The following is a 21,885-nucleotide window of genomic DNA, read 5'->3' on the forward strand; positions in this document are numbered from 1 at the left end:
GCAATTTTTGTGACAAAATTCAAAGTATAATTTTTACGATTGACTATGCATAATGCCTGCCAATTTCAAAAGAAATGGCAGTGAGTTTAATATTGCATTTCCATGGTACAATCCAGTACAACACTGACACTTTTAAAAATTAAATGTCAGTAATGAGTCAGTAATGCCCAGAGCACGCATGACCTTCTACCGGCGAACAATGAACTGAAAACTCAAAATAATCATGATTCTACAAGCCTCTCGTTAACTTCTTATGGCTGGGGGCAGTATTGAGTAGCTTGGATGAATAAGGTGCCCAGAGTAAACTGCCTGCTACTCAGTCCCAGAAGCTAAGGTGTGCATATTATTACTGGATTTGGATAGAAAACACTCTGAAGTTTCTAAAACTGTTTGAATGATGTCTGTGAGTATAACATAACTCATATGGCAGGCAAAAACCTGAGAAAAAAATCCAACAAGGAAGTGGGAAATCTGAGGTTTCAACTCATTGCCTATCGAAGATACAGTGGGGTATTGGTCATATTGCACTTCCTACGGCTTCCACTAGATGTCAACAGTCTTTAGAACCTTGTTTGAGGCTTCTACTGTGAAGTGGGGGCGAATGAGAGGGGAATGAGTCAGAGGTCTGCCAGAGAGCCACGAGATGGCCACGCTTGTTCGCGTGAGAGTTAGCTTGAGTTCCATTGTAATTCTGAAGACAAAATAATTCTCCGGTTGGAACATTGAAGATTTATGTTAAAAACATCCTAAAGATATATTCTATACATCGTTTGACATGTTTCGACCTACTGTAACGGAACATTTTTACTTTCGTCTGCTCCTAGTGATCGCGCGTCATGAATCTGGATTACTGTACTAAATGCGGGAACAAAAAAGGAGGTATTTGGACATAAATGATGGACATTATCAAACAACTCAAACATTTATTGTGGAGATGGGATTCCTGGGAGTGCATTATGATGATCATCAAAGGTAAGTGAATATTTATAATGCTATTTCTGACTTCTGTTGACTACACAACATGGCGGATATCTGTCTGGGTTGTTTTGGTCTCTGAGCGCCGCACTCAGATTATAGCATGGTTTGCCTTTTCCGTAAAGTTTTTTTGAAATCTGACACAGTGGTTGCATTAAGGAGAAGTGTATCTATAATTCTGTGCATAATAGTTGTATCTTTTAGCGATGTTTATTATGAGTATTTCTGTAAATTGATGTGGCTCTCTGCATTTTGGAACTACTGAACGTAACGCGCCAATGTAAACAGATTTTTTCATATAAATATATATATCAAACAAAACATACATGTATTGTGTAACATGAAGTCCTATGAGTGTCATCTGATGAAGATCATCAAAGGTTAGTGATTCATTTCTCTATTTCTGATTTTTGTGACTGATGATGAAAAATGGCTGTGTTACAGGTCTGTGAGACCCAGAAATCTTGCTTGTTTGTAGGTGACCAAATACTTATTTTCCACCAAAATTTGCAAATAAATTCATTAACCTCTCTGATCTCCCAAACCCGGATCCGGTATCGTGACTACAGCCTCAAGCTCATTACCATAACGCAACGTTAACTATTCATGAAAATCGCAAATGAAATGAAATAAATATGCCATCTCTCAAGCGTAGCCTTTTGTAAACAACACTGTCATCTCAGATTTTCAAAATATGCTTCTCAACCATAGGAAAACAATAATTTGTGTAAAAGTAGCTAGCTAGCGTAGCATTTAGCGTTAGCATTAGCGTTAGCATCCAGCACGCAACATTTCAACAAAAACATAAAAGCCTTCAAATAAAATAATTTACCTTTGAAGAACTTCTGATGTTTTCAATGAGGATACTCTGTTAGATAGCAGATGCTCAGTTTTTCCATGTATTAGAAATAGCTCCGTTTTATACATCACATTTGGCTACCAAAAAAACCCGAAAATTCAGTCCTCAAAACGCGAACTTTTTTCCAAATTAACTCCATAATATCGACTGAAAACATGGCAAACGTTGTTTAGAATCAATCCTCAAGGTGTTTTTCACATATCTCTTCAATGATATATCGTTCGTGGAAGCCTGGTTTCTCCTCTCTATCAAATGGAAAAATACTTGCACCTGGCTTTGCGCACCAGTTTCGACGCAGGACACCAGGCGGACACTTGGAAAATGTAGTCTCTTATGGTCAATCTTCCAATGATATGCCTACAAATACATCACAATGCTGCCGACATCTTGGGGAAATGGCAGATGGTCTAAGCTTATTCCTGTCGCATTCACAGCCATATAAGGAGACATTAGAAAACAGAGCTTCAGAAATTCTGCTCATTTCCTTGTTGAAGTATCATCTTGGTTTCGCCTGTAGAATGAGTTCTGGGGCACTTACAGACAAAAACTGTCTCCAAAACTGTCAAGAATATGCATAGTCGAGCATCTTTTCGTGACAAAATATCGCGCTTAAAACGGGAACGTTTTTTATCCAAAAATGAAATAGCGCCCCTAGAGATGCAACAGGTTAAAAATCCTACAATATTTTTTTTCCTCATTTTGTCTGTCATAGTTTAAGTGTACCTATGATGAAAATTACAGGCCTCTCATCTTTTTAAGTGGGAGAACAAGCACAATTGGTGGCTGACTAAATACTCTTTTGCCCCACTGTACTCAGATCATGTGACACTTAGATTGCACACAGGTGGACTTTATTTAACCAATTATGTGACTCCTGAAGGTAATTGTTTGCACCAGATCTTATTTAGGGGCTTCATTGCAAAGGGGGTGAATACATATGCACACCACTTTTCTGTTTTTTATTTTTATGATTTTTTTATTATTAAGTTATTCATTTCACTTCACCAATTTGGACTATTTTGTGTATGTCCATTAAATGAAATCCAAATAGAAATCAATTTAAATTACAGGTTGTAACGCAACAAAATAGGAAAAATGCCAAGGGGGATGAATACTTTTGCAAGGCATTGTAGATATATATACATATATATTTGTTGATACAGTGACTGTGTGAGAGAGTGAAAAGGACCCCTTTGGCCATTAGCCTTTGAGTTCGTCCTTGGTGGAAGAGTATTTACAAAAACTGCTGGTTGTTACATATGTCATGGCACCCTAGGTTATCCCAACGAGATAAGAAGCCTGCTTGCTCTGCCTCTTCAGTACTGTGGCAACAGATTTTATTGAGCAGTAAAGCTACTCCTTGACTCAATACTGTTTAAGCTGTAAGCCAAAGTAAGTAAGAGGGGAGATTTGCATGAGCCTTAGCTTGTGTGAGCCACAACGGCTCATAGGAGCAGGAGCATATCTCCTGTTTCTGTAATGTGAGGCAGCTTGATGTACAAGTACACCCCCTGGATAGGACGCTAGTCTATCGCAGGGCCTTACACCCAATCTATCATCAGTGCCAAGCAGAGACGCATCGGGTCCCATTTTTACAGTCTTTGGTATGACTCGGTCAGGGATCGAACTGTCCAACCTTCAACTCTTAGGTAGGACACTAACAACAAGGGCACTGAGTTGGTTATGCAAGCCATAGGTATAACTATATTGCATATTAAGTGGAAAATGAGAGGCATGCACAATTAGCCATGAAAATATATTTTATTAAGGATATGCCTTATTGTACCCTTGGTGACCTGTGATAGACATTGTCCTACAGGTAACAGTTATTTTTGTTCTTAGAATCACTGGCGTTCAACAAACAGGTTACTACCTACACAAAGTGTTCAACTACTGTAGGTTTTCTTTATAATGGATTCCAACATATTATTGTCAGAACCTCCTTGAAGAGCAAGAACATCTCTGTATTGTTATTATTTTTGCAGAACATCTTCTCAAACATGTGACTAGTGGTAACAAAGTGGCACTGTCATTTTGACTCTACACTTCAAGCAGTTCAGGGACAATGGATAAGCCTACCCTCCTGTTCCTCATCAGTACAGTTACTAATATTAGCAGTATCATTGGGGAAGATATTCCTTCTGGGTTTATATCAGCTATGGCGACAGGTCATCAGCCAGAACCGCCTGTGAAAAAGGGGCACATATTATGCTAAATGGACAGCATGGATGGAAACCTAATACACAGAAGATCAATGTACAACTCATGATAAGTAAACTAGTCACAATTCAATTCACGTCTGTTTTTTATTGTTCACATGAACTGTATGCTCCGGTTTAGTGCATGTTGTCGTAACCAATCACTCATTCACTCCATTTACCCAAGTGTGGTCTTATTGAGTAGTTCAATTAGGTGTTGCAGCACAGGTAGGGATGACAATGTTCCCACTGTTGTCCATTAGGCAGGAAAGAGGAACACTGAACTACATTAACCAAATGTACAATTCCATTGCTCTTTAGTCCATTCTATGAAGGGGAGTAGCCAGTGCAGACCACTGATGGGGGGGGGGGGGGGTTAGGGTAGCAAGACATCTTTCAGCCATGTTGGTGCCCCTTCAGCCCTTGCTTCCTATGGGAGAGCATCATTACCTGTCAGATGGTGGACAACTTGGTCAGCAGCATCTGGAAGACAGGAGGAAGCAGCTTCTGCTGGAGGAGCTGTTGGGGTTGCACGTACACAGAAATGACATAGTTTCCTGAGGGTTGGAACACAAAATAGATTAGTTGAAAGGCACACTGTCAGGTCTGGGGAAAATTAGCTAATATAGAAAAGGCTTTTCTTCCAAAAATACCTTTTGTAGCCTTCAAATCAGACAACAGGAACTCATAATCAATCTCTATCATAGATTATCTGCCCCCTTACAAAGTCTCTGTTACTGTCCCCTGCGGGATAAAATAATTAAATACTGTAACGGTGACGTTTACTAGCATGCAAACGAAAGCTTGACTTACAATAAACAAAATGTAACATACAATAACTCACTGGACATCTATAAGTACCTAGGTGTCTGGCTAGACTGTAAACTCTCCTTCCAGACTCATATCAAACATCTCCAATCGAAAATCAAATCAAGAGTCGGCTTTCTATTCCGCAACAAAGCCTCCTTCACTCACGCCGCCAAACTTACCCTAGTAAAACTGACTATCCTACCGATCCTCGACTTCGGCGATGTCATCTACAAAATTGCTTCCAACACTCTACTCAGCAAACTGGATGCAGTTTATCACAGTGCCATCCGTTTTGTCACTAAAGCACCTTATACCACCCACCACTGCGATTTGTATGCTCTAGTCGGCTGGCCCTCGCTACATATTCGTCGCCAGACCCACTGGCTCCAGGTCATCTACAAGTCCATGCTAGGTAAAGCTCCGCCTTATCTCAGTTCACTGGTTACGATGGCAACACCAATCCGTAGCACGCGCTCCAGCAGGTGTATCTCACTGATCATCCCTAAAGCCAACACCTCATTTGGCCGCCTTTCGTTCCAGTTCTCTGCTGCCTGTGACTGGAACGAATTGCAAAAATCGCTGAAGTTGGAGACTTTTATCTCCCTCACCAACTTCAAACATCTGCTATCTGAGCAGCTAACCGATCGCTGCAGCTGTACATAGTCTATTGGTAAATAGCCCACCCATTTTCACCTACCTCATCCCCATACTGTTTTTATTTATTTATTTTTCTGCTCTTTTGCACACCAATATCTCTACCTGTACATAACCATCTGATCATTTATCACTCCAGTGTTAATCTGCATAATTGTAATTATTTGCCTACCTTCTCATGCCTTTTGCACACAATGTATATATAGACTCCCCTTTTTTCTACTGTGTTATTGACTTGTTAATTGTTTACTCCATGTGTAACTCTGTGTTGTCTGTTCACACTGCTATGCCTTATCTTGGCCAGGTCGCAGTTGCAAATGAGAACTTGTTCTCAACTAGCCTACCTGGTTAAATAAAGGTGAAATAAAAAAAAATAAAAATAAAAAGTGGGGGAGGATCATGGGACTACAAGATGAATAGAATTAGATTTATATTATACTGTGTACACTACCATGTCATAGAGTAGAGTTATATTGAGGGAGTTTAATTCAACTGGACCGGGGTGCACCGGGCTATGGCTCGTGACATGGCCCAAAAGCGGAGAGCGAGGAGGAGCGCCCTGCTCAACACGAACAGTAATTTGCGCCGCCAAGTCATATCGTCAACAAGACATCATGGTTCATTGTTCAGAAACGTGCAACATGTATTTTCCATAAAGTACATGATAGAATTTTACTAGTTTTTCTTGGGAAGGCAAATAAGGTAAATATATATATTTTTTTTACCAAGAGCAAACACTCTGAATCCTAAATCATTACTCCACATTCTTGACAAACGTCACTTTGTTTTGAGCCGATTTCACCAGGGCACCCGGCTCACAGCTGGGGGGCAGCCCGATTTTCAAAACAATCACTTTCACCTGGTGCAATCTCTGCCCACCCAGGCCAGCTTAATCGAATCCCCTCATTGCAATATCGCTGTAACCCTCAGCTACAGGAATAGGCATATAGGTGGTTGAGAGAGTGCATGGGGGCTACATCCCAATTCTCCACCCTTGTATTATGGTGTGCACTAGCAAACTCCTCATCATGCAAGTTTGAAAGTGCACACTTTGGTAAAAGGGAGGACAATCAGGACAAAAGTCCAACTCATTGAGTACTGGTCTGTTCCCAGTGTAGCACAATGTGTCTTTGGGTTGCACAATCACTGCCAAGTAATGACTTGCAAACAGTATAAAAATAAATGAAAATGTACCCTTATTTTACCAGGTAAGCATGTAGCGATCAGTTCTATCCAAATAGACTATCCAATCTATCTATACATTGTTAAATATGTTTTGAAATAGGTGGTACATGTTTCTCAGCTGTTAAAGGTAGAGTCAGCAATGTGACATATATTTATTTGTTATTTTACCAGGTAAGTTGACTGAGAACACATTCTCATTTACAGCAACAACCTGGGGAATAGTTACAGGGGAGAGGAGATAAATGAGCCAATTGTAAGCTGGGGATGATTGGGTGACCGTGATGGTATGAGGGCCAGATTGAGAATTTAGCCAGGACACCGGGGTTAACACCCCTACTGTTACGATAAGTGCCATGGGATCGTTAGTGACCACAGAGAGTCAGGACACCCGTTTAACGTCCCACCTGAAAGAAGGCACCCTACACAGGGCAATGTCACCAATCACTGCCCTGGGGCATTGGGATATTTTTTTTTAGACCAGAGGAAATGGTGCCTGCTACTGGCCCTCCAACACCACTTCTAGGAGCACCTGGTCTCAAATCTAGGGACTGACCATGACCAATCAGTCCCTGCTTAGCTTCAGAAGCAAGCCTGCAGTGGGATGCAGGGTGGTATCTACCTCTATGTTTGCAACCTCTGCCTCTGATCTATCTAAGTAACAGTACCTAATATGGGATACTTACTTCCACAATGTCTTGTTGTGAAGGTAACTAGCTAGCTAGGCTAGCCAGTGGGCTAGCTAGCTACTGTAATGTTAGCCAGTAACGCCTCTTCATAGCCAATCAGGTACTAGCAAGCTAGCCTTTGATCATGACTCTCAGTTCCATTACATTACACATTGGACATAGGGGCTTCTGTAGGGGGATCAACGAAACTTGGTCTGAACATTACATGCATCGCTTGTGGTATAGTTTTGGAAGCATGAGGACCTAATCTTTCATATCAGGCCTAAAATAAAAAAGGTTAAATTGACACACTACAGTAAGTGTGTCTTTTTTATTGGAAAGATTCGTTCTCGCTGGTGAAAGATAATGTTTCGAAAGCTGTATCACAAGATATGATTATTGAAGTTTCTAAACATTAAAACACAGCGTTGGGTTTGTAGTTCACATGAGGCAGGCGTTGGTGAATCTAATGGTTGAGAACTGTAGGGAGAAGGTAGAATGCTGCCAAAAGCTTTCTAACGCTACTAGCTAGCTATGTTACCTACCGGTAGCTAGCTACATATAATAGCCATATTTGCTAGCTACTAGTAGCTTCCAGTGTCCCCTACACTGAGCTTTATAGTCCCCACTCACAAACTCCTCGCACACACTGGATGTTCTTCTTCTGTGGGTTTTCTCACTGGCTGTTGCCGAGATAGCCTAAAACATGCCATATCAGTACAGCTACAACCGAAAGCGACTGTTGACAGCAAGCACAGGCAACGTCTTCTGCCTCAGGTGACCGGAACCCCGCCCACCGTGTTTGTTTGACACGAAATGAAGGAAACTAAATAGAAAAATGAAGCAATTGATTTTTGGAATTTGATTGACCATAACAATTTTGACAGTCTTAAACCACACAGAGTTGGTAAAAAAAATGGTGAATTGCAAATTGAGAATAATTGTAATTTGTCACAATTTATGCTATCACAACAAGAAAATGAAATGGCGAACATTTAGTGATGTGTCAGTGTTGTACTGGATAGCACCATGGAAATGAAATATCAAACACAATTTACCATTTATTCTTCAAATTGTCAGATATTATGCATACTCAATCATGAAAATGATAATGCAATATATGTTTTCCATTTCAATTAGAATTGTCACAAAAAATGCATTCTCATTTAAGAAAAGGAATTGCAAACATGTTTTACAGTCTCCTAACCAATTGTGCTATTGTGTGTTTTTCTGGGTTATTTGTAACTTATTTTGCACATAATGTTTCTGCCATCACAGGTGGTGAGTGGGTAATTTGCATTTCCCATCTGTACTATTAGCCAACGTACAATCATTCGAAAATAAAATAGACTAACTACAAGCATGTATATCCTACCAATGGGATGGTAATATCTTATGTTTCACCGAGTCTTGGATGAACGACGACATGAATAACATACACTGTATCGGCAGGATAGAACTGTAGACTCTGGTAAGACAAGGGGTGGCGTCTATGTACAGTTGAAGTTGGAGGTTTACAAACACTTAGGTTGGAGTCATTAAAACTTGTTTTTCAACCACTCCACAAATTTCTTGTTATAGTTTTGGCAAGTTGTGTCATGCACATCTACTTTGTGCATGACACAAGTAATTTTTCCAACAATTGTTTACAGACAGATTATTTCACTTAGAATTCACTGTATCACAATTCCAGTGGGTTAGAAGTTTACATACACTAAGTTGACTGTGCCTTTAAACAGCTTAGAAAATCCAGAAAATTATGTCAGGGCTTTAGAAGCTTCTGATGGGCTAATTCACATAATTTGAGTCAATTGGAGATGTACCTGTGGATGTATTTCAAGGCCTAACTTCAAGCCCAGTGCCTCTTTGCTTGACATCATGGGAAAATCAAAAGAAATCAGCCAAAAAATTGTAGACCTCCACAAGTCTTGTTCATCCTTGGGAGCAATTTCCAAACACCTGAAGGTACTATGTTCAACTGTACAAACAATAGCACGCAAGTATAAATACCATGGGACCACGCAGCCGTCATACCGCTCAGGAAGGAGACGTGTTCTGTCTCTTAGAGATTAACGTACTTTGGTGCGAAATGTGCAACTCAATCTCAGAACAACAGCAAAATACCTTGTGAAGATGCTGGAGGAAACAGGTACAAAAGTATCTATATCCACAGTAAAATGAGTCCTATATCGACATAACCCAAAAAGCTGCTCAGCAAGGAAGAAGCCACTGGTCCAAAACCTCCATAACAAAGCCAGACTACGGTTTGCAACTGCACATGGGGACAAAGATTGTACCTTTTGGAGAAATGTCTTCTGGTCTGATGAAACAAAAATAGAACTGTTTGGCCATAATGACCATTGTTGTGTTTGGAGGAAAAAGGGGGAGGCTTGCAAGCCAAAAAACACCATCCCAACAGTGAAGCACGGGGGTGGCAGCATCATGTTGTGGGGGTACTTTGCTGCAGGAAGGACTGGTGCACTTCACAAAATAGATGGCTTCATGAGGTAGGAAAATTATATGGATATATTGAAGCAACATCTCAAGACAAGTTAAAGTTTGGTCACAAATGTGTCTTCCAAATGGACAACGACTCCAAGCATACTTCCAAAGTTGTGGGAAAATGGCTTAAGGGCAACAAAGTCAAGGTATTGGAATGGCCATCACACAGCCCTGACCTCAATCCTATAGAAAAGTTGTGGGCAGAACTGAAAAAGTGTGTGCAAGCTAGGAGGCCTACAAACCTGACTCGGTTACACCAGCAGTGCCAGGAGGAATGGGCCAAAATTCACCCAACTTATTGTGGGAAGGTTGTGGAAGGCTACCTGAAACATTTGACCCAAGTTAAACAATTTAAAGGCAATGCTACCAAATACTAATTGAGTGTATGTAAAATTCTGACCTACTGGGAATGTGATGAAAGAAATAAAAACTGAAATAAATCATTCTCTCTGCTATTATTCTGACATTTCACATTCTTAAAATAAAGTGGTGATCCTAACTGACCTAAGACAGGGAATTTTTACTCTGATTAAATGTCAGGAATTGTGAAAAACTGAGTTTAAATGTATTTGTCTAAGGTGTATGTAAACTTCCGACTTCAACTGCTTATTTGCAAACAACAGCTGGTGCACAATATCTAAGGACGTCTTGAGGTTTTACTCACCTGAGGTAGAGTATCTCATGATAAGCTGTAGACCACACCATTTACCAATAGAGTTTTCCTCTATATTCTTCATGGATATCTATTTACCACCACAAGCTGATGCTGGCACTAAGACCGCACTCAATTAACTATATACGGCCATAAGCAAACAGGAAAACGCTGATTCAGAGGCGGAGCCCCTAGTTTCTGGGGACTTTAATGTTGGGAAACTTAAATCTGTTTTACCTCATTTCTACCAGCATGTTAAATGTGCAACCAGAGGGGAAAAAATCTCTAGACCACCTTTACTCCATACACAGAGATGCATACAAGCCCTCCCTCGCCCTCCATTTGGCAAATCTGACCATATTCCTACTTACAAGCAAAAACTAAAGCAGGAAGCACCAGTGACTCGGTCAATAAGTGGTCAGATAAGGCTAAGCTACAGGATAGTTTTGCTCGCATAGACTGGAATATGTTCTGCGATTCTTCCGAGGGCATTGATGAGTACACCACATCAGTCACTTGCTTCATCAATAAGTGCATCGATGACGTCATCCACACAGTGACCATACGTACATACCCCAAACAGAAGCCATGGATTACAGGCAACATCCGCACTGAGCTAAAGGGTAGAGCTGTCGCTTTCAAAGAAGGGGACTCTAACCCGGATGCTTTTAAGAAATCCTGCTATGCCCTCTGACGAACCATCAAACAGGCAAAGCGTCAATACAGGAATAAGATCTAATTGTACTACACCAGCTCCGACACTCGTCGGATGTGGCAGGGCTTGCAAACTATTACAGACTACAAAGGGAAGCAGAGCCGCGTGCGGCCCAGTGACACAAGCTTAACAGACGAGCTAAATCAATTCTATGCTCGCTTCGAGGCAAGTAACACTGAAACGTATGAGAGCATCAGCTGTTCCGGACGACTGTGTGATCCCGCTCTCCGTAGCCGATGTGAGTAAGACCTTTAAACAGGTCAACATTCATAAGGCCGCAGGGCCAGACAGATTACCAGGACGTGTACTCCATGCATGAGCTAACCAACTGGCAAGTGACATTTTCAACCTCTCCCTGGCTGAATCTGTAATACCAACATGTTTCAAGCAAACCAACATAGTCCCTTTGTTCAAGAACACTAAGGTAACCTGCCTAAATGACTACCGACCAGTAGCACTCACACCTGCAACCATAAAGTTCTTTGAAAGAATGGTCCATATCAACACCATTATCCCCAAAACCCTAGACCCACTCGAATTTGCATACCGCCCCAAAATACCCACAGATGATGTCATCTCTATTGCACTCCACACTTCCCTTTCCCACCTGGACGAAAGGAACACCTACGTGAGAATGCTATTCATTGACGACAGCTAAGTGTTCAACACCTTAGTGTCCTCAAAGCTCTTTACTAAGCTAAGGACCCTGGGACGAAACACCTCCCTCTGCAACTGGATCCTGGACAAAGGTAGGTAACAACTCATCCTCTATGCTGATCCTCAACACAGGGGGCCCCTCAGGGGTGGTGGCTCAGTCCCCTCCTGTACACCCTGTTCACTCATTACTGCATGGCAGGCATGACTCCAACACCATCATTAAGTTTGCTGATGACACAACAGTTGTAGGCCTGATCACAGACAACGATGAGACAGGCTATAGGGAGGAGGTCAGAGACCTGGCCATGTGGTGCCACAACCTCTCCCTCAATGTGATCAAGACAAAGGAGATGATTGTGGAATACAGAAAAAGGAGGACCGAGCAGACCCCCATTCTCATCGACGGGGCTGTAGTGGAACAGGTTGAGAGCTTCAAGTTCGTCTGTGTCCACATCACCAACAAACTATCACGGTCCAAGCACACCAATACAGTCGTGAAGAGGGCACGACAAAACCTATTCCCCCTTAGGAGACTGAAAAGATTGGCATAGGCTCTCAGATCCTCAAAGTTATACATCTGCACCATCGAAAGCATCCTGACTGGTTGCATCACCCCCTGGTATGGCAACTGCTCGGCCTCTGACCACAAGGCACTACAGAGGGTTGTCCGTAACGACCCAGTACATCACTGGGGCCAAGCTTCCTGCCATCCAAGACCTCTATACCAGGTGATCAGAGAAAGGCGCTAAAAACTGTCAAACTCCAGCCACCCTGGTCAGACGGTCTCTGCTACAGCACGGCAAGCGGTACCGGAGCGCCAAGTCTAGGTCCAAAAAGCTTCTCAACAGTTTCTACCCCAAGCCATAAGACTCATAAACAGCTAATCAAATGGCTACCCAGACTATTTGCATTTCCTCCCCACCCCCCTCTTTTACGCTGCTGCTATTCGCTGTTTATTATCTATGCAGTCACTTTAACTCTACCTACCTGTACATATTACCTCAATTACCTCGACTAACCGGTGCCCCTGCACATTGACTCTGTACTGGTACCCCTGTATATAGCCTAGCCTAGCCTCCTTGACTCTGTACCCCTGTATATAGCCTCGCTACTGTTATGTTACTGCTGCTCTAACTATTTGGTATTATTTTTTATTTGTTTAAACTTATCTATTTTTTACTTAACACATTTTTCTTAAAACTGCACTGGTGGTTAAGGGCTTGTAAGTAAGCATTGTAAGGTCTGTTGTTTTCAGCGTATGTCAAAAATACAATTTTATTTTATATTGATTTATAATTTGCCCATGTGCCTTTCCAATTGAGTTTCGGCAACTAAATGTTTCCATACCCAGCTAGAGACATCTCCATGGAAACGAATCCATTGGCTGAGGGTGGATGGGATGTGGAGGGATATGAAGAGGTCAAGACATGCAGTTTCCTTGGAAACTGCGCACATTGTTCTGGCCTTTTGCCCGTACTTTCTCCGACTGGCGCTCACAAGGGGGGGTCAGGGTTTTTTAATTGGCTGAAATTCTGTCTCTAGGCTCGACACCTCCTCCGTGACAGAGTCTCAAGCTTTTAAAGGGGAAAGGAAAGGTAATACTATACCGTTCATTAAATTTGGGTCAAGTCAATCGATCAATAATATAAAAAATAAATATATGGCAAATATACATTTTTTTTAAATGGATGGTGTGGGGTTGAGTGGTGCTGAAGGGTGGGACTAAAAACAACAAGATAGCTCAAGTCAAATATACTGTGTCCATAAAATGTATATAGGTTCAGACCTTTTGTGAAACAGCACAGTTAAAAATATATGGCAAATAGAAATGTAACTGGATGTTCTTCAGACATTGATGGGAGGGATTGAGGGTAGCTGAATGACGAGTGTGGAAACAAACAGAAGATAACTATTGTAAAATATACTGTGTCTATAAAATGTATATAGTTTGTATACCCTGGAAGTAGAAGCCTAAGTGTTGTTGTCCATTAGTTTACTCCAATTAAGGGAGGGGTGGTAGGGTTAGGGCAAAATAATAAACGAAAATACAAACTCAGCAAAAAAACTGTTTATTTTCGGCCAACTTAACATGTGTAAATATTTATATGAACATAGGATTCAACAACTGAGACATAAACTGAACAAGTTCCACAGACGTGAGTAACAGAAATGGAATAATGTGTCTCTGAACAAAGGGGTGGTCAAAATCAAAAGTAATAGTCAGTATCTGGTGTGGCCACCAGCTGCATTAAGTACAGTAGTGCATCGCCTCCTCATGGACAGCACCAGATTTGCCAGTTCTTGCTGTGAGATGTTATCCCACTCTTCCACCAAGACACCTGCAGATTCCCGGACATTTCTGGGGGGAATGGCCCTCACCCTCAGATCAAACAGGTCCCAGATGTGCTCAATGGGATTGAGATCCGGGCTCGTCGCTGGCCATGGCAGAACACTTGACATTCCTGTCTAGCAGGAAATCACGCAGAGAACGAGCAGTATAGCTGGTGGCATTGTCATGCTGGAGGGTCATGTCAGGATGAGCCTGCAGGAAGGGTACCACATGAGGGAGGAGGATGTCTTCCGTCTAACGCACAGCGTTGAGATTGAGCTTGTTGTCATTGCAGGCAGTCTGATGATCTTGTGACACACTGCCCCAGACCATGACGGACATCCACCTTCAAATTGATTCCGCTCCAAAGTACAGGCCTCGGTGTAATGCTCATTCCTTTGACGATAAACACAAATCCGACCATCACCCCTGGTGAGACAAAACAGTGACTCGTCAGTGAAGAGCACTTTTTGCCAGTCCTGTCTGGTCCAGCGACGGTGGGTTTGTGCCCGTAGGCCACGTTGTTGTCTGGTGAGGACCTGCCTTACAACAGGCCTACAAGCCCTCAGTCCAACCTCTCTCAGACTATTGTGGACAGTCTGAGCACTACTGGAGGGATTGTGCATTCCTGGTGTAACTCGGGCAGTTGTTGTTGCCATCCTGTACCTGTCCTGCAGGTGTGATGTTCGGATGTACCGATCCTGTGCAGGTGTTGTTACACGTGGTCTGCCACTGCGAGGACGATCAGCTGTCCATCCGGTCTCCCTGTAACGCTGTCGTAGGCGTCTCACAGTACGGACATTGCAATTTATTGCCATGGCCACATCTGCAGTAGGTAAATTATATGTTATATTTGAGACACTTCAAAGTTGCCACCCTTTGCCTTGATAACAGCTTTGCACACAATTGCCATTCTCTCAACCAGCTTCATTAAGTCACCTGGAATGCATTTCAATTAACAAGGTGTGCCTTGTTAAAAGTTAATTTGTGGAATCTCTTTCCTTCTTAATGTGTTTAAGACAATCAGTTGTGTTGTGACAAGGTAGGGGTGGTATACAGAAGATAAAAGACCAAGTAAATATTATGGAAAGAACAAGCCCAAATAATCATAAGGAAAAGACAGTCCATCATTACTTCAAGACAATAAGATCAGTCAATCTGGAAAATTTCAAGAACTTTTAAAGTTTCTTCAAGTGCTATGATGAAACTGGCTCCCATGAGGACCGCCACAGGAAATAAAGACCCAGAGTTACCTCTACTGCAGAGGATAAGTTCATCAACTAAGTTCATCAATCGGCAATTAACTGCACCTCAGAAGTAACAGACACATCTCATCATCAACTGTTCAGAGGAGACTGCATGAATCAGACCTTCATGGTCAAATTGCTGCAAAGAAACCCCTACTAAAGGACACCAATAAGAAGAAGAGACTTGCTTGGGCCTAGAAACAAAAGCAATGGACATTAGACTGGTGGAAATCTGTCCTTTAGTCTGACGCATTCCAACCACCGTGTCCACCAATGCTCTCTGCGCTTTTAACGGACCTCTGAGACTATCACAGTGCAGGTGCATTTATACGGAGACTTGGTTACACACAGGTGGATTGTATTTATCATCATTAGTCATTTAGGTCAACATTGGATCATTCAGAGATCCTCACTGAACTTCTGGAGAGAGTTTGCTGCACTGAAAGTAAAGGGGCTGAATAATTTTGCACGCCCAATTTTTCAGTTTTTGATTTGTTAAAAAAGTTTGAAATATCCAATAAATGTGGTTCCACTTCATGATTGTGTCCCACTTGTTGTTGATTCTTCACAAAAAAATACAGTTTTATATCTTTATGTTTGAAGCCTGAAATGTGGCAAAAGGTCGCAAAGTTCAAGGGGGCCGAATACTTTTGCAAGGCACTGTACTTTCATTTTCCTGCATAAATAAAATCAGGATTAAGCCTCCACTGCCATTCATTCCATTAGGTCATTATCAATAAAATGTCACAATACGGTGCATAGCATTCAATTTGGCTGCTGGGGGCCAAGGAGCCCCCTGCTAAAACCATTGACCATTGCCTTTTTCAAGGAATTGTTAAATATTTCCAAGGGATTGTTAAATAAATGTTAACTATTTGGTTTTAATATCATCACCTCTTGAAGAGCATAGTCACAACTACACATTTCTGATTACTCCACGTTGTGTTCTATCGTCAGAGATATAAAGCAAGTAACTGCATGCTTTTCATGATCAGTAAACATGAATTGATCATGTAATTTCAGATATTGGGTTTGGTAGCCTATCCATGTAGTGTTTCTCCTATCCATTTGTCAAAAAACATGTATTTAGCTTGCTTCATCCGAGATTAGGCTTTTGGAACGAGCTTGACATCGGCAAGTCCTCATCCTGGTAAAGTTGTCATAAAGACTACTGTCATCACCACTACAGATGGTAAGCAAATCAAACAATATTTGGACATTGCCATCCAGTTCAGGGGAAGACAACCCTGGTCCTTTAGTGCCGCAGGCTCTTCATGTTTTCGAAGTAACCAGGTGTTTTAAATGTAGGCTGAATTGATCACTGAATTGATCAATTGGCTCATTTGGTCAGGTGGGACAAACTCCTCCAATACCTGCAGTACTCCAGGAACAGGGTTGCCTACCCCTGATCTAGTTTATACCCTGAAAGTTCTCTTGTTAACTAGCCATATTGAGCTGATCTGTTATTAGCTAGCCAATTTGACATGGTCCATCAATCAATGTAGCCTATCATGTCTGTCAGCAGCAATCATGATTGAACACTTCAAAACAAGGTTGAAAAGAGGATAATGTTAGCTAACTTCACTAGGTAGGCCTATGTTGGTTGGAGAAAAAATTACATTACGTCTACTTACCACTATGTTTAGCCAACTGTAGCTACAAAGCTTTTACGGGTCGCTTGCCTTGCAAAGTAAACATTATCAGCTAACAGTACATCGGCAAATGCGCTCTTCTACTGCTTGACAGGCAGAGCCCACAGTGGATGGGGAAATTAACCTAAACCACTAATACTTGTCAGGTATAATTAACTTTTATATCACTCATATCCAATTAATGGTGGGAAATATTGAGAGATATCACGAAGCTACCCTAACATATCTGAAATTACATAATCATTTGATGTTTACTGATCATGAAAATTATACTTGCTGTATAACTGTATAACTGATTTATAGAGCTAAATGTGCGCAGTTGTTTTGAATGGAATAATCTGTAGTTCTGACTATGCTCTTCAAGAGGTGATGATATTACAACCAAATAGTTATAATGTGTTGTTGTTTGTGTCGCACTGCTTTGCTTTATCTTGGCCAGGTCGCAGTTGCAAATGAGAACTTGTTCTCAACTAGCTTACCTGGTTAAATGAAGGTGAAATAAAAATAAAATAAATAAACATTTATTTAACAATCCCTTGAAAACGGCATGCAGTTGTCAATGGTTTTAGCAGAGTTTGGGGTCTCCTTGCCCCCCAGCAGGAAAATTGAACATCCTGCACCTTATTGTGACGTTTTATTGATAACGACCTCTTAGACAGGTTTGGATTTCTCCCTGACCAATATGGCTGCCATTTTCACCCCATTCTGAAACGTTGAGGGTTTATGACATAGCCCCTCTAGTAATTTAGTAGGATATCTATGTGTGCACCACTGCTCCACACAAATATTCAAGTTGGTTTCATTACTTTAATGGTTGCTAATGTTATATGAAGTTAGCATGGGCTAAAATAAATGGAGGCATAACCCCATTTCAACCTATATAGCCTAATACAAAGTATCTAGTGCCCAATACAAACAATATTCCCTATAATTAATTATAAAGGACAATAGTTGTTTCTTGATCATGTTGTCTGTATTTAATCATAGGCAGTAGCATTTAAAAAGCACAACAGGTAATATATAGGGAATATTGCTGTGTTTGTAACTAAGTGTAAATTTACCAAATAAGACTGGGAAAAATCCACTTGAACGGCCCTCCATCTGGTAATTGCTAGTGGGAAACTAATTCCTCTATCATCCTGAGCAGGAACTCAAGTCCTTTTGTTCACCTGACCTAGAATTCCTTACAATCAAATGCCAACAGCTTTATCTTCCAAGAGAATTCTCTTCGATTATAGTCACAGCCGTGTAACCCCCGCCAAGCAGATACCTCGTCGGCCCTGAAAGAACTTCACTGGACTCTATGTAAACTGGAAACCATACATTCTGGGGCATCATTTATTGTAGTTGGGGATTTTTAACAATGCTAACCTAAGAACAATACTTTCTAAATTCTATCAGCATATTGAATGCGCGACTCGAGCTGGTAGCATTCTGGACCATGGCTACTCTAACCGCGATGCATACAAAGCCCTCCCCCGCCCTGCCTTCAGCAAATTTGACCATAACTCCATTTTGATGCTCCCAGCCTATAGACAGAAATGAAAACAGGAAACGCCCGTGCTCAGGTCTATCCAATGCTGGTCTGACCAATAGGATTCCACGCTTCAAGATTGCTTCGATCACGTGGACTAGGATATGTTCCGGATATCCTCAGACAATAACATTGATGTATACGCTGACTCGTTGAGGGAGTTTATTAGCAAGTGCATCGGCGATGTCATACCCACTGTGACTATTAAATCCTTTCCTAACCAGAAACCGTAGATTGATGGCAGCATTCGCCCAAAACTGAAAGCGCGAACAACCGCTTTTAATCATGGCAAGGTGACTGGAAACATGATTGAATACAAACAGTGCAGCTATTCCCTTCGCAAGGCAATCAAACAAGTAAAGTGTCAGTATAGAGACAAAGTATAGTTGCAATTCAACGGCTCAAAAACAAGACGTATGTGGCAGGGTCTACAGTCAATCACCGATTACAAAAAGAAAACCAGCTACATTGCGGACATCGACATCTTGCTCCCAGACAAATTAAACAACTTCTTTGCTCACTTTGAGGACAATACAGTGCCACTGACACGGCCCGCTACCACTGACACAGCCAGCTGTCCTTCTCCGTGGCCAACGTGAGTAAAACATTTGCCGGCCCAGACAGCATCCCTAGCCGCGTCCTCAGAGCATGCACAGACCAGCTGGCTGACCCTGGGTCTCGACTCCACCCTGTGCAACTGGGTCCTGGACTTTGACAGGCCACCCCCAGGTGGTGAAGGTAGGAAACAACATCTCCATCCCACTGATCCTCAACACTGGGGTTGCACCCAGGGTGCATTTTCAGCCCTCTCCTGTACTCCCTGTTCACCCATGACTGCGTGTCCATGCACGCTTCCAACTCAATCATCAAGTTTGCAGACGACACTACAGTGGCCCTCGGAGTGTGGTGTCAGGAAAATAACCTCTCACTCAACATCAACAAAACAAAGGAGATGATCGTGGACTTCAGGAACCCCCCCCCCCCCCCCCATCCACAGGACAGTAGTGGAGAAGGTGGAAAGTTTTTTAAGTTAGTCTTGGTACATATCACTGACAAAATTAAATGGTCCACCCACACAGACAGCGTGGTGAAGAAGGCGCAACAATGCCTCTTCAACCTCAGGAGGCTGAAGAAATGTTGCTTGTCACCTAAAAGACTCAAACTTTTACAGATGCACAATCGAGAGCATCCTTTCGGGCTGTATCACTGCCTGGTACTGCACCGCCCTCAACCGTAAGGCTCTCCAGAGGGTAGTGCGGTCTGCACAACGCATCACTGGGGGCAAACTACCTGCCCTCCAGGACACCTACAGCACCCATTGTCACAGGAAGGTCAAAAAGATCATCAAGGACAACAACCACCCGAGCCACTGCCTGTTCCCCCGCTATCATCCAGAAGGCGAGGTCAGTACCGGTGAATCAAAGCTGGGACCGAGAGACTGAAAAACAGCTTCTATCTCAAGGCCATCAGACTGTTAAACAGCCACCACTAACATTGAGAGGCTGCTGCCAACACTCAGACTCAAATCTTTGGCCACTTTAATAAATTGACTTAAAAGGTATCACTAGTCACTTTATTTAAAGCCACTTTATTAATGTTTACATATCCTACATTACTCATCTCATAAGTATATACGGCAATCGCTCATCCATATATTTACATGTACATATTCTTATTCATCCCTTTACATGTGTGTATAAGGTAGTTGTTGTGAATTTGTTAGATTACTTGTTAAGATATTACTGCACGGTCAGAACTAGATGCACAAGAATTTTGCTACACTTGCATTAACATCTGCTAACCATGTGTATGTTACCAATAAGATTTGAGCTCCCACTTCTCCCACATGCTGACGTCTGACATCCCCTACTAACGAAATTATCTCCATAACAGCATTTTCGGTAGTTAATTGCAAAAACATTTTATTTATAAAAAGTAATCTATTCATTTGGTTTTTGAACACAATCATTTGTTTCATGCACGGTCGCTATATTTATAGTTTATGGTTTATGCAGCATATTCAGCGTTTCTCAGCAGAATTCAAAGCATGTGAATGCATCCAAATGGTATTTACAACTTCACAACCGGTAAATTCCTTCCTCCAACATAATTACAAACACAGCATTAGTCACAGCTGGGATGGTACATGGCATAACCTTATTAAAGCATTATCTATCGACTAGCACAAAGCATGATATATTTATTGGCCAAGAGAGCTTGTTGAAATCTTTTTCGATTCAGACATCACAAGAGGATATACATTGCGCAATATATATTTATTTATCTAGAAGTCACTTTCCATAAAACACGAGTTGATTAATATAGAAAATAGAACCTTACCATACCGTTACAACACATTATCGTCATAGGCTGCAACGCATCGACTAAAGGCTATACATCTAGCCAAAAACAACCAAAGAACTGTGCTATTTTGGTCAATAACGTGACTTTTGTCTGATCTATCAAAAATCAGTCACATAGATATCAGATTCGAAGCAAGTCGTGGGGAAATAAGCATCTTCTCAGCAAACCCTGTGCACCCCGTGAAGCGTTTTCTGTCCAAAATTACCTGAAATAACGGAGGCGAACGGCTCTCTGAAGCAGCAACCGGCGATTTATGTTTAGTTTATTACTTTGCCTTTAAGTTCAGAAGGCATCGATCTAGCAAGCACCGAAAGCTCCGCCCCTGATATTTACCTTCAAATCCCGCCTGCCCCTGGACTTCCTGTGAATGTCTCAGGTAACAAAAATCACAATGTCAATTCGCACAATGCATTGATGTGAGGTCTTTTAGCCTACATTTCTGACTTCATTTGAGGGACTTTTGATGGATGAGGCATATTATATCACAATAATATTCCATGTTGCATCACTTGCAAGAGTTTGAATTCACACGCGGTATGTTATTTCTGAGCATTTATGTCTGGAGTTGTGGTTACAAATCAAGCATGAGTATGAAGCATTCAATAAGAATAATATTTCATTATGAAAGCAATGGACATTACTTAGCTTAATGTTACCTCCAAACAGTTTTAAAAACGTTTTGTTATATATTCAAATATAATGTAATTGCAATGTCCTGATAGGGAATTGAATAACCATTTTACTTTTGTGCATAAAAAGCACATTTGCGCGTGAAAATGTTAAGTTGTTATATTGTAATTTTACCATCTACCAAAAAGTGCCGTTCTTTGCTAGGCACTGGAAAACTTCACATTCTAAATGCTTAAAACACATACACACACAGACTG

General features: G+C 41.6%; 1 long non-coding RNA gene across 1 annotated transcript; it reads right to left on the reverse strand.

The window, feature by feature from the left end:
• Positions 1-3,112: 3,112 nt before the first annotated feature.
• Positions 3,113-21,312, reverse strand: LOC110509529. The gene is made up of 3 exons (XR_002471442.2): positions 21,204-21,312; positions 4,483-4,551; positions 3,113-4,020 (listed from the first exon to the last, which is right to left on the reverse strand). It is a non-coding gene; the product is annotated as an uncharacterized LOC110509529 (long non-coding RNA).
• Between the last annotated feature and the right edge of the window lie 573 nt (positions 21,313-21,885).

Source organism: Oncorhynchus mykiss, chromosome Y (genome assembly GCF_013265735.2).
Source record: "Oncorhynchus mykiss isolate Arlee chromosome Y, USDA_OmykA_1.1, whole genome shotgun sequence".
Taxonomy (NCBI): domain Eukaryota; kingdom Metazoa; phylum Chordata; class Actinopteri; order Salmoniformes; family Salmonidae; genus Oncorhynchus; species Oncorhynchus mykiss.